This window comes from Cervus canadensis, chromosome 30, assembly GCF_019320065.1.
Source record: "Cervus canadensis isolate Bull #8, Minnesota chromosome 30, ASM1932006v1, whole genome shotgun sequence".
Classification (NCBI taxonomy): Eukaryota; Metazoa; Chordata; class Mammalia; order Artiodactyla; family Cervidae; genus Cervus; species Cervus canadensis.
Window position 1 is genome coordinate 17,484,384 of NC_057415.1, and position 14,116 is coordinate 17,498,499.

The 14,116-nt window shown below is 44.2% G+C and overlaps 1 protein-coding gene across 4 annotated transcripts in view; it reads left to right on the top strand.

Moving 5' to 3' along the window:
• Window positions 1–470: 470 nt before the first annotated feature.
• The window catches only part of FGD3 (FYVE, RhoGEF and PH domain containing 3), a 61,912-nt gene continuing 48,266 nt past the window's right edge, over window positions 471–14,116 (top strand). For 3 of the 4 annotated variants that reach the window (XM_043453171.1, XM_043453169.1, XM_043453173.1), the window contains exon 1: window positions 472–867. The gene's annotated coding sequence lies outside the window, so the exon portion shown is untranslated. Of the gene's footprint in view, window positions 868–14,116 lie in introns of all 4 variants that reach the window. The other variant, XM_043453172.1, reaches the window with a different exon arrangement.

The following is a 14,116-nucleotide window of genomic DNA, read 5'->3' on the forward strand; positions in this document are numbered from 1 at the left end:
GAGGATCCAGGTTTCAGTTAGCACTCTCCAAATGAGGGGTGCAGGCATGTATGAGCGTAAAATGTGGGTGTGGGGGTGAGCCTGAATGTGAGAGACACGCCCCCCCCACACTCATAGTCTCCAAACAAAGGACTCTTTAAGCAGATGAGTATTCCTTGTGGGCATGTGTTAAGTGTCCGCACACTACATCATTGTGGTGATGAAGCATTTTAAATGCCCTGTTGCCACAGAAGCTTCTAAAAAAGTCTGCAAGAGAGAAGGTGGGTGGCAGAGGTGTTCAGAACAAGAAACAAGGCCCTTCACAGCCTGCCGGGGCCTCCTCCTTGGCCCATGGTTGTAGACTCTCCCTGGCCCTACAGGTCCCACCAACTCGTCACCCACCCTCCCCCACCCTTCCTGTTGCCATGGTGACAGTCGGCATCCCAGGCTGCGGGCTGCGGGCTGCACTCCCCTCACCCCTCCTGCTGGCTCTGAAGGAGCAGGCGGGCTTTGTCAGGGCTCAGCGTCTCCCTGCAGCTGTGAGATTAGACAGAGAAGAAAAGAGGCCGCCGTGGGTGCCACTGGGGCCCCTCGAGGCCTGGAACGGGGAGGCAGGGCCACTCCAGACCACCAGCCCTGAGCTCCTGGGGTTCCTGCCAGCCTCACCCTGGACTAACTGCCCACAGCACAGCGTGCCCAGAGGGAGGAGGCCTGCGGCGCCCCAGCGTGGGAGACTGGGGTGGCATCCTGCTCCTTGGTGACCCGCCTGGGGTCTCAGGCAGCAAGCTGTCCCAGGCAGGAGTGGCCAGTGGGGCTGCCCAGGCCTGTGGGTACCCCCTGGTTCTGCTTGTTTGCGAGTTTCATGGGTTTCCTCGCCAAGGGAAGGCGGTGAGTAGACCAATGTCTGAAAAGGGGAGAGATTTTCTCATTTCGGGTGGTGATGAAAACCTGGGTGTCACTTCCCTGGGTTCCTTGGGTGCTGTTTATTCTCCAGGGTTGTTGGGCTGGGGTTGGAGTGTGTCTGCCGTGTGGCTGGAGGAGGGGGTCTACCTCCATTTGAGCATACCAGGGTCTAGGCTGACAACCTGGGCTGGCTTTGCTGAGGGGTCCCTGGCTCTTGAACAAAATTGTCCAGAGTATTTTTTGAACAAATGCAGGATGTTGGGCTCTGTGATGGGGCCTTGTTTAATTCTGGATTTCCCTCACCCTCACCCCACTCTTTCTTTTTTTTTCCCCTTTTTAAATGGATGGGAAGAGAATAGACTGGGTGCTTTAGAAATACCCCTGCATGAGGTTGCCATGATAACAGGGATTTCACATGTCAGGATTGTCTTTTTTTTTTTTTTAAGTAGACTTTATTATTGTTATTTTAGTTTTAGGTTCACAGCAAAACTGAGGGGAAGGTACAGAGATTTCTCATATAACTCCCCTGCCGCTTCTCCCTACCTCCCCCATTATCAGCATCCCTCACCAGGGTGCTGTGTCTGTTACAACTGATGAACCTACTTCGACACATCATAATCACCCAGAGTCCACGTTTTGCATTAGGGTTCACGCTAGGTGTGTACATGCTCTGAGCTTGGACAAATAGCAGGTATCCACCTTTATAGTATCATACAGTGTAGTTTCACTGCTCTAAAAATCCTTTGTACTCCACCTATTCATCCCTCCTCCCTTAAACCCTGGCAAGTCCTAACTCCAGTGATTTTTCCAGAGTGTCACACTATTGGACTCACACAGTATGTAACATTTTCAGATTGGCTTCTGTCACTTAGTAATCTGCATTTTAGGTTCCAGAGTTGTCTTATTATTTCTTTCTCTTTCTCACTTTTTTTTAACATTAGGAAAACCAGCCCTTCAGATAAATGTGGATAAGGGGATTTTTTGCTTTAAAGAGAGTGTAAAGTGCTTATTCCCAGGTTCTTGGTGACCCCAGGCTGTCCCTGGCTCTTTGGTGGTGTGTTCCTTGTCTACGTCTAGGAATCCGGACAGTGAGAAGGTTTAAGCTGTCGTTGTGGGTTTCTAGGGTGACTGGGGGATGCAGCATCACTGCTTGAATTAGCTTGAAGTAAAAAGAATGAGTCGGTGTGGGGGGTCTGTGTGCACATGTGCTCAGACTCAATTCAAATGAAAGCAGCACATCTCAACCCCAGATAGGCTGTTCATGAGAGGTGATACTGTGCAGGCTTATTTTGTGGCTTTTCCCTCCCTGTGTCTAGCCAGTTGGTCAGCTGAAGGCCAGCTGTCTTTGGATGCAGGGCCTGCTCTGTGCAGACAAGAGGGTGACAGGCAAGCCAGCTTGGGCTGGATCCCGCTGGCACAGAGACCCCCATCAGGCAGAGCTTGGACTGGGCCTCAGTTTCCTTATCTGCCCTTTGGGGGATCTTGACAGCTCATCCTCCGGCCCTTAGTGGCTCACTCAGTGACCTCAGTCAGGGCTGTGGGGGGCCTGGCCCTGCCCTAGGCACCAGGAGCAGACCAGCTCACATAGGTCTGGGGGGCTCAGAGCAGGACACATCTGCCTGCCATCGGGGCTGGGGGGAGCACACACCACCAGTGCTTCAGTTCTCCCCGCTATCCAGTGGTCCTTAGTGTGTGTGAAAGGAGCTGAGGGGTGCACTTTGCGGCAGATGCAGTCTGTCTGACTGAAGCATCTGCCAGGACTGAGGGGACACCCTACCCGAGCTCTTGGGCACCAGTTCTGCCTCAGTCCTATAGCTTCAGGTCAGTTTTGGGGGCATCCACCTTCTCTGGGACATCCGGACATCCAGGACAGCCACAGCTCAGCATTCCCAGCCCACCCAAGGCCACCAGGTGTCTACGTGGTCCAGCTGTGAGCAGTGAGAGGCGAGGCACCTGTGTTTGCAGCAGTCTGTCTGGGAAGAACCGAGCAGCCATCCCTTCTGGGCCAGAACCCGCCCCCTGTGTACACTGCTGCACCCATGCCCTCCATGTGCTACCAAGGAGTGTGGTCCTCCTGTCCTCATTCCATGCTCACTGAGAGGCTGCAGCCATCTGCTGCCCTGGGGCCACAGGCAAGATCCCTGTTAGAGTCCAACTATCTGACCAGCTAGTCACTATGGGCATGTGTGCATGCCCAGTCGCTTCAGCCATGTCTGACTCTTTGTGACCCTGTGGACTGTAGCCCACCAGGCTCCTCTGTCCATGGGATGCTCTAGGCAAGAATACTGGAGTGGGTTGCCATGCCCTCCTCCAAGGGATCTTCCTGACCCAGGGATCAAACCCACATCTCTTATGTCTCCTGCATTGGCAGGCAGGTTCTGTACCACCAAGACCACCTGGGAAGCCCCCAGTCAGCCGCTACCCAACTACTAACCAACTAGTTGACTTCCCTCCTTCTCCTTTCTCTCCCGTTCCCTCCTTTTTCTTCTTCCTCCTTTCCCTCTCTCCTTCTCTCCCACCTTTCAGAAGAGCTGGTTGTATTCGCAGACAGAACTTGTGAGCGTATCAGAGGGTGGAGTGTGAAGCCACATGATCGAGTTCTGTGGGAGTTCTGGACTTGGGCCCACCCTTCCAAGAACCTGGGTGTTGAAAGAAGACAGGGGAGAGCAGAGGGCTCTGCACCTGCGAGCTCAATTTGGCCAGTTTAGTCGGAGTCCTCTCCCCACTGCCAGGTCAGGTTCTTATGACTTATTAGAACCTGTGAGTATTCTTTCGTCTAAAGAGTGGAACCCAGAAACACACCCAAGGGGCCCACCCAGAGGGGGTCCATCCTCCTGGCTGTCCCTTCCAGCTCTCTGTCCCCTGCAGGAACAAGGGAAAAGGGGAGAGCAGGAGAGCGGATGACTCCGCCTTGGCCTGGCTTGGGGGTGAGAGCTCCGTCTAGTGTGTTTTGAGAGAATTCCAACAGACTTTCTAGAGATCCATTTGGGGATTTTAAAATGAAAAGTTACTAGTGATATATGCTTGAACAGATGAATAGGGAAGGCCTGTGTTCTCCTGGTACATAATTTTATATCTCAGAATATTCCAGGAGGACTGTGCTGGAAGAGGCTAGGATTTTTTGTTGAATGCATCTTATGCTGAATTTAGAGTATCCTAAAATAAACTGGCATCCCATGCAGATGTGGGATTATAGCTGTCTACTTCCATGTTCTTAACATCACGTCTAAAGGATCCCTCATAGCTGCTGCTCTGGCTGCAAATGGGATAAAACTGCGGGCCTCTAGATATAAGCTTGGAGCCTCCTGGTCAACAGACTGTGACTTTTCAACCGCCTGTGCTGCTTCTCCAAAAATGGGTGCAGGAGAGCATGGTTGTTATTGTTTTGTCCTAGATGATTGGTCAAGGAACCCTGGTGTGGGTGGGGGTCTGGCTGTGTCCTCCTGTGGGTGTGCATCATGTGCAGGGAGTATCCTCGGGAACCACCGAAATGGTAGCCTTTCTTTCTAAAGTCAGGAGCTGCTGCAGAGAAGGTCCTCCCTACCTTCCCCACTCCCTACATATATGAGGAGCCTAAGAGCTTCCATGGCAAAGTGGGCAACTGTTCTCTATTCTCCCCATCATCCTCTGCCTTAAACCAAGCTTCAAAAACTTGTCTGCAAAATAAACTATGCTACCTAAAAATAATTAATTGCAGGGATGGGCAGATGCTCCCAGCCCGACATTGCTTCCTGAGACTGTCCCTCAGCTTCGTGCTTTACTTAGTCGCTCGGTGGTGTCCAACCCCATGAACTGTAGCCCACCAGGCTCCTCTGTCCGTGGGAATTCTCCAGGCAAGAATACTGGAGTGGGTTGCCATGTCCTCCTCCAGGGGATCTTCCCAACCCAGGGTTTGAACCCAGGTCTCCTGCATTGCAGGCAGATTCTTCACCATCTGAGCCACCAGGGAAGGCCCGTCCCTCAGCTTCAGACCTCTGCTAAGGGACACTTAGGTCTTCTCCCCTTTCCCTCCCCTCATTCTTCCCTCACTTCACTCCTTTTTTTTCACTATGACAGTGGTACTGTGAGTAGATTCCAGTTCTCTCTAGCTATCTTCTCCCAGAGCTGTCAGCACATCAGTGCCCTGAAAGGAAGCCATCTAAATAAGCCGAGCTGTTGAGTTATGAACTGCCTTTGGTTGATCAGGAGCAAAGGCGAAGAAACTGAATAAGAAAGGAAGATTCCAAGTGATTGCAAATTCCACCAGGCCACCTCTAATGTAGGTGGAGCCTGAGCATGCAGGGGAGACCCGAATCTCTCTGCGCTCAGCCATGTTCTGCTTGAGGCTGTGCAGTTGCCAGAACAATGCTGGAATCACTCTGTATCCAGACACCTGGACCTGAAGATGGGGGCCAGGCCACTCTTATTGCCTTACTCCTTCATGTAGCTCTTTATTTACACAATGACATTTTTTTTTCTTACAGGGTTAAAAAAAAAAAAGCGTCCAGACACAGCACTTTCCTTTCAGTTTTGATCATCAGAGCTCTTTGTTAAAGATAAGAGGTTGCTTCCACTTCAGGCTTGAATGTCACTGCAGCCTATGCCAGGGCCTCTCTGTAATTATCCCGTCCTGTCTGGAAAGCTCTTAAATGCCACTTCATCTAAGGGCTTGAGGCCGAGATTGCTTCTCCAGTGCGATGCCAAAGGCTCCTCTTGGCTGAGATGATTAAACTGTCAAATATTTTTAGAGCAAGTCTTCTTTTAAAAAATAAATAAGAAAGTAAAGTGAGTGATGATTAATCAGCTGCTCACTGCCTCCACCTTGGCATCTGACATACAATTTTCCCAGGGAGTCCCCGTAGCCTCATGTTGGGGTGACGGGGTTGTCCCACTGTCACCTGGCCAGGATGTGGCCTCTCAGGACCTGTGAACAGGTCCTGGCCTGTTCACCCTCCTAGCTGCCTGATTGATGGTGAAAATGGGTGAAGTTCAAGGCAGTACTCAAGTTTAGGAAACATTTTCTGCCTTTGAACAAAACATACTTTTAGTTTAGAGCAATCTAGAAAAGTTTTTGTAAAAACATGTTCTCGGAAAGCAGAATTAAATTCAGAGTCCCTTCTTTGGGGATTTCTTGACCACATTTTTCCTCAGAGAGATTTAGGACAGCTAAGTAGAAATTAAAATTTCCATATGTAAACAGACATGGAGACAGCTGGCTCTGACTCTGTAATGACTGGAAATTTTGAATCTTGAAAGAGCGTGGAGATTTTATTAGCTGATTTTTTAAATAGGTTGGCTTTTCTCCCAATTGCAAATATAATAAATGTTCTTCATAGAAATTTAGATTACCGAGAAGCATTGAGAGAAGGAAACTCCCAGAAAGCTCACCACCCCAAAGTGGCGAGATTTATGTGGGCCTGGAAAGATTTCCCTTTTCCTTTCCTGGGTCTTGTCTATTGATAAGTGGAATATTCCTCAGAATTTGTCACTGGGGCCTGAAAGCTGACAAAGTTGCCCCCCTATCCAAAGCCTCTTGGATTCTCATCCCAGCCTCCCATCCAGTTGTCTTGGCAAAGTTGCCCAACTTGTTGAAAGAAGTATAGTGTTGGACACTTTGCCCTGTCCTTGGGGCCTGACAGGTGCCCCAGGGCCTGCTGCACGTGGGTCCCACATGACCAGTGAGTGGAAGAGGCACAGACAGCCACAGGGCCCACTTGCGCAGTGTTTCTCTCCTTCCAAATGATTTCACTTCACATAATACCCTGAAAGTCCAAACATTTACTGGAAATGGCAAGATTTCATCTTTTTTATGGCTGAGTAGCATTCCATTCATGGTGACTGCAGTCATGAAGTTAAAAGATGCTTGCTCCTTGGAAGAATAGCTATGACAAACCTAGACAGCATATTAAAAAGCAGAGACATCACTTTGCCAACAAAGGTCCATGTAGTCAAAGCTATGGTTTTTCCGGTAATCATGTATGGATGTGAGAGTTGGACCATAAAGAAGGCTGAGCACTGAAGAACTGATGCTTTTGAATTGTGCTGCTGGAAAAGACATTTGAGAGTCCCTTGGACAGCAAGGAGTTCACACCAGTCAATTCTAAAAGAAATCAACCCTGAATATTCATTGGAAAGACTGAAGCTATAGCTGAAGCTCCAGTGCTTTGGCCACCTGATGTAAAGAGACAACTAATTGAAAAAGACCCTGATGCTGGTAAAGATTGAAGGCAAAAGGAGAAGAGGGTGGCAGAGGATGAGATGGTTAGATAACATCACCAACTCAATGGACATGAATTTGGACAGACTCTAGGAGATAGTAAAGGACAGGGAAGCCTGGTGAGATGCAGTCCATGGAGCAGACATGACTTAGTGATTAAAGAAAAATTTTCATTTTATGTGTTCAGTTCAGTTCATTTCAGTTGCTCAGTCGTATCCGACTCTTTGCGACTCCATGAACCACAGCATGTCAGGCCTCCCTGTCCATCACCAACTCCCGGGGTCCACCCAAACCCATGTCCATTGAGTCGGTGATGCCATCCAACCATCTTATCCTCTGTCATCCCCTTCTCCACCTGCCCTCAATCTTTCCCAGCATCAGGGTCTTTTCCAATGAGTCAGCTCTTTGCATCAGGTGGCCAAAGTATTGGAGCTTCAGCCTCAACATCTATTCCATTGTGTATATATCTCTATCTGTGTATATATCTCTGTCTATCTACAGCATATCTTCTTTACCCATTCATCTATCATGGAACATTTAATTTGCTTCCATATCTTGGCTATTATAAATAATGCTGCAGTAAACATAGGAGTGTCCAAATTAGTGTTTTTGTTTTTCTCAGAAAAATGCCCAGGAGTAGAATTGCTGGATGATATGGTAGTTCTATATTTAATTTTTTTTACTGTTTTCCATAGTGGCTGCACCAGTTTACCTTCTCACCAGCAGATCATGAGGGTTGCCTTTTCTCCACATCCTCCTCAAAACAGTTGTTATTTGTTATCTTTTTTGATAACAGTCATTCTGACAGATGTGAGGTAATATATCTTCGTGGTTTTTACTTGCATTTCCCTGATGATTAGTAATGTTGACCATCTTTTCATGTGTCTGTTGACCATCTATATGTCTTCTTTGGAGAAAAAAAGTCTATTCAAGTCTTCTTTCCATTTTTTTAATCAGGGTGATGTTGAGTTTTGAGTTTTTTTGTATGTTTTGGATACTAGCCCCTTATCAGATATATGGTTTGCAAATATCTTCTCCCATTCAGCAGGCAAGATTTTCATTTTGTGGATAGCTTCCTTCACTGTGTGAAAGCTTTTTAATTTGATGCAACTTCCTTGGCTTATTTTTGCTTTTGTTTCTCTTGCTTGAGGAGACATATCCAATACGTACTTCTAAGACTGATGTCAAAGAGGATACTGTCTATGTTTTCTTCTAGGACTTACATGATTTCAGGTCTTACATTTAAACCTTTAGACCATTTTGCATTTATTTTACTATATGGTGTATCATAGTTCACTTTGGTTCTTTTGCACTTAGCTGTCCAGTTTTCCTAACATCATTTATTGGGCTATCTTTTACCCATTGTATATTCTTGCCTCCTTTGTCTTAGATGGATTGATCGTTTAAGTGTGGGCTCATTTCTGGGCTCTCTATTCTGTTCCATTCTTCTGTGTGTCTGCTTCTGTGCCTGTACCACACAGCTTTGATTACTGTAGCTTTGTAGTATAGTCTGAAGTCAGGGGACTTGATAATTTCAACTATGTTGTTTCTCAAGATTGTTTTTGCTATTCAGGGTCTTTTGTGTTTTCATACAAACTTTAGAATTATTTGTTCTTTTTCTGTGAAAAATGCCATTGATATCTTGATAGAGATTGCAGTGAATGTGTAGATTGCCTTGAATAGAATGATTATTTTAACAATATTAATTCTTCTAGTCCATGAGCACAGTATATCTTTCCATTTGTGTTGCCTTCAATTTCTTTCATCAATGTCTAGAGTTTTTTTGAGTATGAATCTTTTACCTCCTTATTTAGATTTACTCTTAGGTGTGTTTATTCTTTTTAATGAAATTGTAAATGGGTTTGTTTTCTTAATTTCTCTTTCTGATAGTTCACTGTGAGTGTATAGGAATCCAACCAATTCCTATATATTAATTCCATATCCAGCAACTTTACTGAATTCATTTACTAGTTCCAATAGCTTTTTGGTGTCATCTTTAGGATTTTTTTATAAAGTAAGTTTCCTACATACAAACAAACTCCATTCTGAGAGTATGTTCATAAGTCCAGTTTATTCATAAGTCCAACAAAGTTAGCCTCAGTTCAGTTCAGTCATTCAGTTTTGTCCGACTCTTTGTGACCCCATGAACTCTAGCACGCTAGGCTTCCCTGTCCATCACCAATTCCCGGAGCTTGCTCAATCTCATGTCCATTGAGTCAGTGATGTCATCCAACCATCTCATCCTCTGTCGACCCCTTCTCCTCCTGCCTTCAGTCTTTCCCAGCATCAGGGTCTTTTCCAATGAGTCAGTTCTTCCCATCATGTGGCCAAAGTATTGGAGTTTCAGCTTCAACAAAGGACTGATCTCCTTTAGGATGGACTGGTTGGATCTCCTTGCATTCCAAGGGACTCTCAAGAGTCTTCTCCAACACCACAGCTCAAAAGCATCAGTTCTTCAGCACTCCACTTTCTTTATAGTCCAACTTTCACATCCATACATGATTACTGGAAAAACCATAGCTTTGACTAGATGGACCTTTGTTGGCAAAGTAATGTCTCTGCTTTTTAATATGTTGTCTAAGTTGGTCATAACTTTTCTTCCAAGGAGTAAGCATCTTTTAATTTCATGGTTGCAGTCACCATCTGCAGTGATTTTGGCCCCCCCCCCCCCCCGCCAAAAATAAAGTCTGTCACTGTTTCCATTGTTTCCCCATCTATTTGCCATAATGTGATGGGACCAGATGCAATTAGCTTAGTTTTCTATATCATACTCAATGGTGAAAAGCTGAAAGCATTTACTCTAAGATCAGGAACAAGACAAGGATGCCCATTCTCACTACTTTTGGGCAACACAGTATTGGAAGTCCTAGCCATAGCAATCAGAAAAGAAAAAGAAACAAAATAAATTCAAACTGGAGAGAAAGAAGTAAAGCTGTCACTGTTTACAGATGACATGATACTATATATAGTAAGTCCCCTACATACGAATAGTCAAGTTGGAAACTTTCAAAGATATGAATGTGTATTCCATTGACATCAGGGGTGAATTAAAGTGCAACTTGCCCTCCATCTCCTATTGCTGGTGATCCTTCAGCCCTACCATCTCCCACCTCCTCTACCTCCTCCAGTCAGCAATTCTTCTTGTCTGTTCACTTGATGCTAGACCAAGTATGCTAGCTGTTGTATGTACTTTTCAGTTACTGTGAGATTAAAAATGTTTTCTTTTTTTTCCATTTATTTTTATTAGTTGGAGGCTAATTACTTTACAATATTGTAGTGGTTTTTGCCATATATTGACATGAATCAGCCATGGATTTACATGTGGTCCCCATCCCGATCCCCCCTCCTGCCTCCCTCCCCATCCCATCCTTCTGGGTCTTCCCAGTGCACCAGCCCTGAGCACTTGTCTCATGCATCCAACCTAGGCTGGTGATCTGTTTCACCCTTGATAGTATACTTGTTTCAATGCTATTCTCTCAGAACATCCCACCCTCACCTTCTCTCACAGAGTCCAAAAGTCTGTTCTGTACATCTGTGTCTCTTTTTCTGTTTTAAAAATGTTTTCTTTGTGTGTTTATTTTAGTTGGCTCCCAACTGACACAATGGGCTATATAGTACTGTACTGTAATAAGTTTATAATACTTTTCACATAAGTGATACATGAAAATAAACACACAAGGCAAAGAAAACATTTTAAAATCTTACAGTAACTGAAAAGTACAGTATAACAGCTAGCATACTTGGTCTAGCATCAAGTGAACAGACAAGAAGAATTATTGACTGGAGGAGGTAGAGGAGGAGGGGAGATGGTAGGGCTGAAGGATCACCAGCAATAAGAGGTGGAGGGCAAGTTGCACTTTAATTCACCCCTGGTGTCAATGGAATGCACATTCATATCTTTGAAAGTTTCCAACTTGACTATTTGTAAGTAGGGGACTTACTATATATAGTATCATGTCATCTGTAAACAGTGACAGCTTTACTTCTTTCTCTGCAGTTTGGCTTCATTTTGTTTCTTTTTCTTTTCTGATTGCTGTGGCTAGGACTTCCAATACTGTGTTGCCCAAAAGTAGTGAGAATGGGCATCCTTGTCTTGTTCCTGATCTTAGAGTAAATGCTTTCAGCTTTTCACCATTGAGTATGATGTAGATTCTTGGAATTTTCTTTGTTGACAATCATGTCATCTGTAAATATGGGCATTCTTATTTCTCCCATTCTGTTATGTATGCATTTTAGCTCCTTGCATTTACTGTGCTGGCTAAGGAGTCTACCACTCTGATGAATAAGAATAGTAAAAGCAGATATCCTTGCCTCATTCTCATTCTTAAGGAGGATTATGGGCTGTATTGTGTCCCACAGAATTTGCATGTTAAAAATCCTAATCTTCAGTACCTCAGAATGTTACTATATTTGGAGATTGAGTCTTTATAGAGGTATAATTAAATTAAAATGAGGTCTTGCAAGTGGTAACCTTAATCCAATATGACTGGTGTCTTTATAAGAAGAAGAGATTAGGATATAGACACACACAAATAGATGAAACACCATGTAAGGATGCAGAGAGAAGACTGTCATCTCCAAGCCATGGAAAAGGCCTCAGGAGAAATCAGCCCTGCTGACACGTGAATCTCAGACTTTAACCTCCAAAACTATGAGATAATAATTTTTGTTGTTGTTTCTATGGTATTTTGTCATGGCAGCTCAAGCAAACTAATACCCACCCTCTCAACCCAGAGCCCCAGAGATTATCACTACTTCAACTTCATAGACTAGTTTCTGCCTATGAACTAGTTCAACTTCATCGAAAGCAGCCTTTTCTGCTTGGCTTATTTTGAGATACATCCATATCATTGGTTACGTCAGTAATTCATTCCTTTTTGTTTCATATTATGGCTATACCACACTTCATTTATTCATTCTCCTGTTGATGGCCACTTGGTTTTTTTTTTTTTCAATTTTGAACTATTATGAACAGGGCTTCTATAGACTTTTGTGACCAGGTCTTTGTGAGGACAAATGTTTTCTCTTGGGTAGACCCCCTAGGAGTGCCATTGTTGGGTCATAGGGCAAATGTATGTTCAACTTCATAAGAAAATGCCAAGCAGTTTTCCAAAGCAGTTGTAAAATTTTATGCTTCCACCAACACTATATGAGATTTGTTTGCTCAGCATTCTTGTCAACACTTAGTACTGTCAGTCTTTTACATTGTAGCCCTTCTGGTGGGGCATGGTGATATCTCACCGTGAAATTAATTTGCATTTCCCTGATGACAGGTGATGATGAGCACTTTCCCATGTGCTTTTTTCTATTTGAATAACAGTAGAGTACTTACTTTAGTCTTTCCTCAAAAAATTGTTTTTATTAGATCACTTGTCTTTTTTTCTTATTTGATTTGTAGGAATTCTTTTTTTCTTTTTAACTTACCTTTAACTGAAGGAAAAGTGCTTCACAATATTGTGTTGACCTCTGCCTACATCAGCACGAGTCAGTCATAGGTATGCATGTGTCCCCTCCCTCTTTAACCTCCTTCCCAGACCCCCTCCCCCCACTTCCCACTCCTCTAGGTTGTTACAGAGCTCCAGTTTGAGTTCCCTGAGTCATATAGTAAATTCCCATTGGTTATCTGTTTTACACGTGGTAGTATATATGCTTCCATGTTACTCTCTCCATTCGTCCCAACCTCTCCTTCCTCCCCCACTGCTGACCTGTGTTCATAAGTCTGTTCTCTATATCTGTGTCTCCACTATTGCCCTGTAAATAGGTTCATCTGTACCATCTTTCTAGATTCCATATATATGTGTTACTATACAATATTTGTTTTTCTCTTTCTGACTTACTTCACTCTGTATACTAGGCTCTAGGGTCATCCTCCTCACTAGAACTGACTCAAATGTATTCCTTTTTATGGCTGAGTAATATTCCATGGTATATATGTACCACAGCTTCTTTATCCATTCATCTGATGATGGACATCTAGGTTGCTTCCATGTCCTAGCTATTGTAAATAGTGCTGCAGTGAACATTGGGGTACGTGTGCCTTTTTCAATTTTGGTTTCCTCAGGATATACGCCAAGTAGCGGGGTTGCTGGGCCATATGGGAGTTCTACTCCCAATTTTTTGAGGAATCTCCATACTGTCTTTGTAAGAATTCTTTATATATTCTGGATACAAGTCATTTGTCAGACAGATGTATTACAAATATTTTCTTTCTTTTTATGATTTGCCTTTTCATTTTCTTAATGGAGCCTTTTGATGAGCACAGGTTGTTCAGGTTGATGAAATTCATTTGTCAAGTTTTTATTGTATGGCTAGTGTCTTTTATAGCCTAAGAAATTGTTGCTTATTTCTAATGCATGTATGTTTTCACCTATTTAGTTTTAGTTTTGGTGTTTGCAGTTAAGACTGTGATTCACTTCTAGTTATTTTGACATGTGTGGTGTGAGTGGTGAGTCAAGGTTCATTTTCCCATATAGATAACCAATCATTCCAGCTTGTTGAGTGGTTTTTCCTTTCTCATTGCCAGCTGTTGGCACTTTCACTGAAAATCACCTGACCAAGTGAACATGAGTCCATTTCTGGATTCTATCCTGTTCCATTGATCTATTTCTCTATCTGCATGCCAATATTCTGGGAGATAGTGAAGGACAGAGAAGCCCAGCATGCTGTAATCCATGGGGTTGCAAAGAGTCAAACAACTCTTTTGTTGTTGACTGAACAACAACAATGCCAATATCATCACAGTGTCGTGATTCTGTATTTAATATTATTATAGTAATCATTTTGCTTAATAAATTAAATCATTTTATATTTTATAGTAATACCTGTGCTGTGGTAATCTATTGAACTAGTTCTCTGTTGGTGGACATACAGAACCCCTCCAATTCTCACCTATTACAATTATGACTGTATGCATGTCCTTTCTCATCTGTGTGAGCATGAAGGATTGACACCTGGAGTGGGCATGGCTGGGTGGGAGGAGGTGTAAGCTGTGTGTTGCCATCTTTGTATTGGTCGAGGCTCCAGACTTCTTTGCACAAG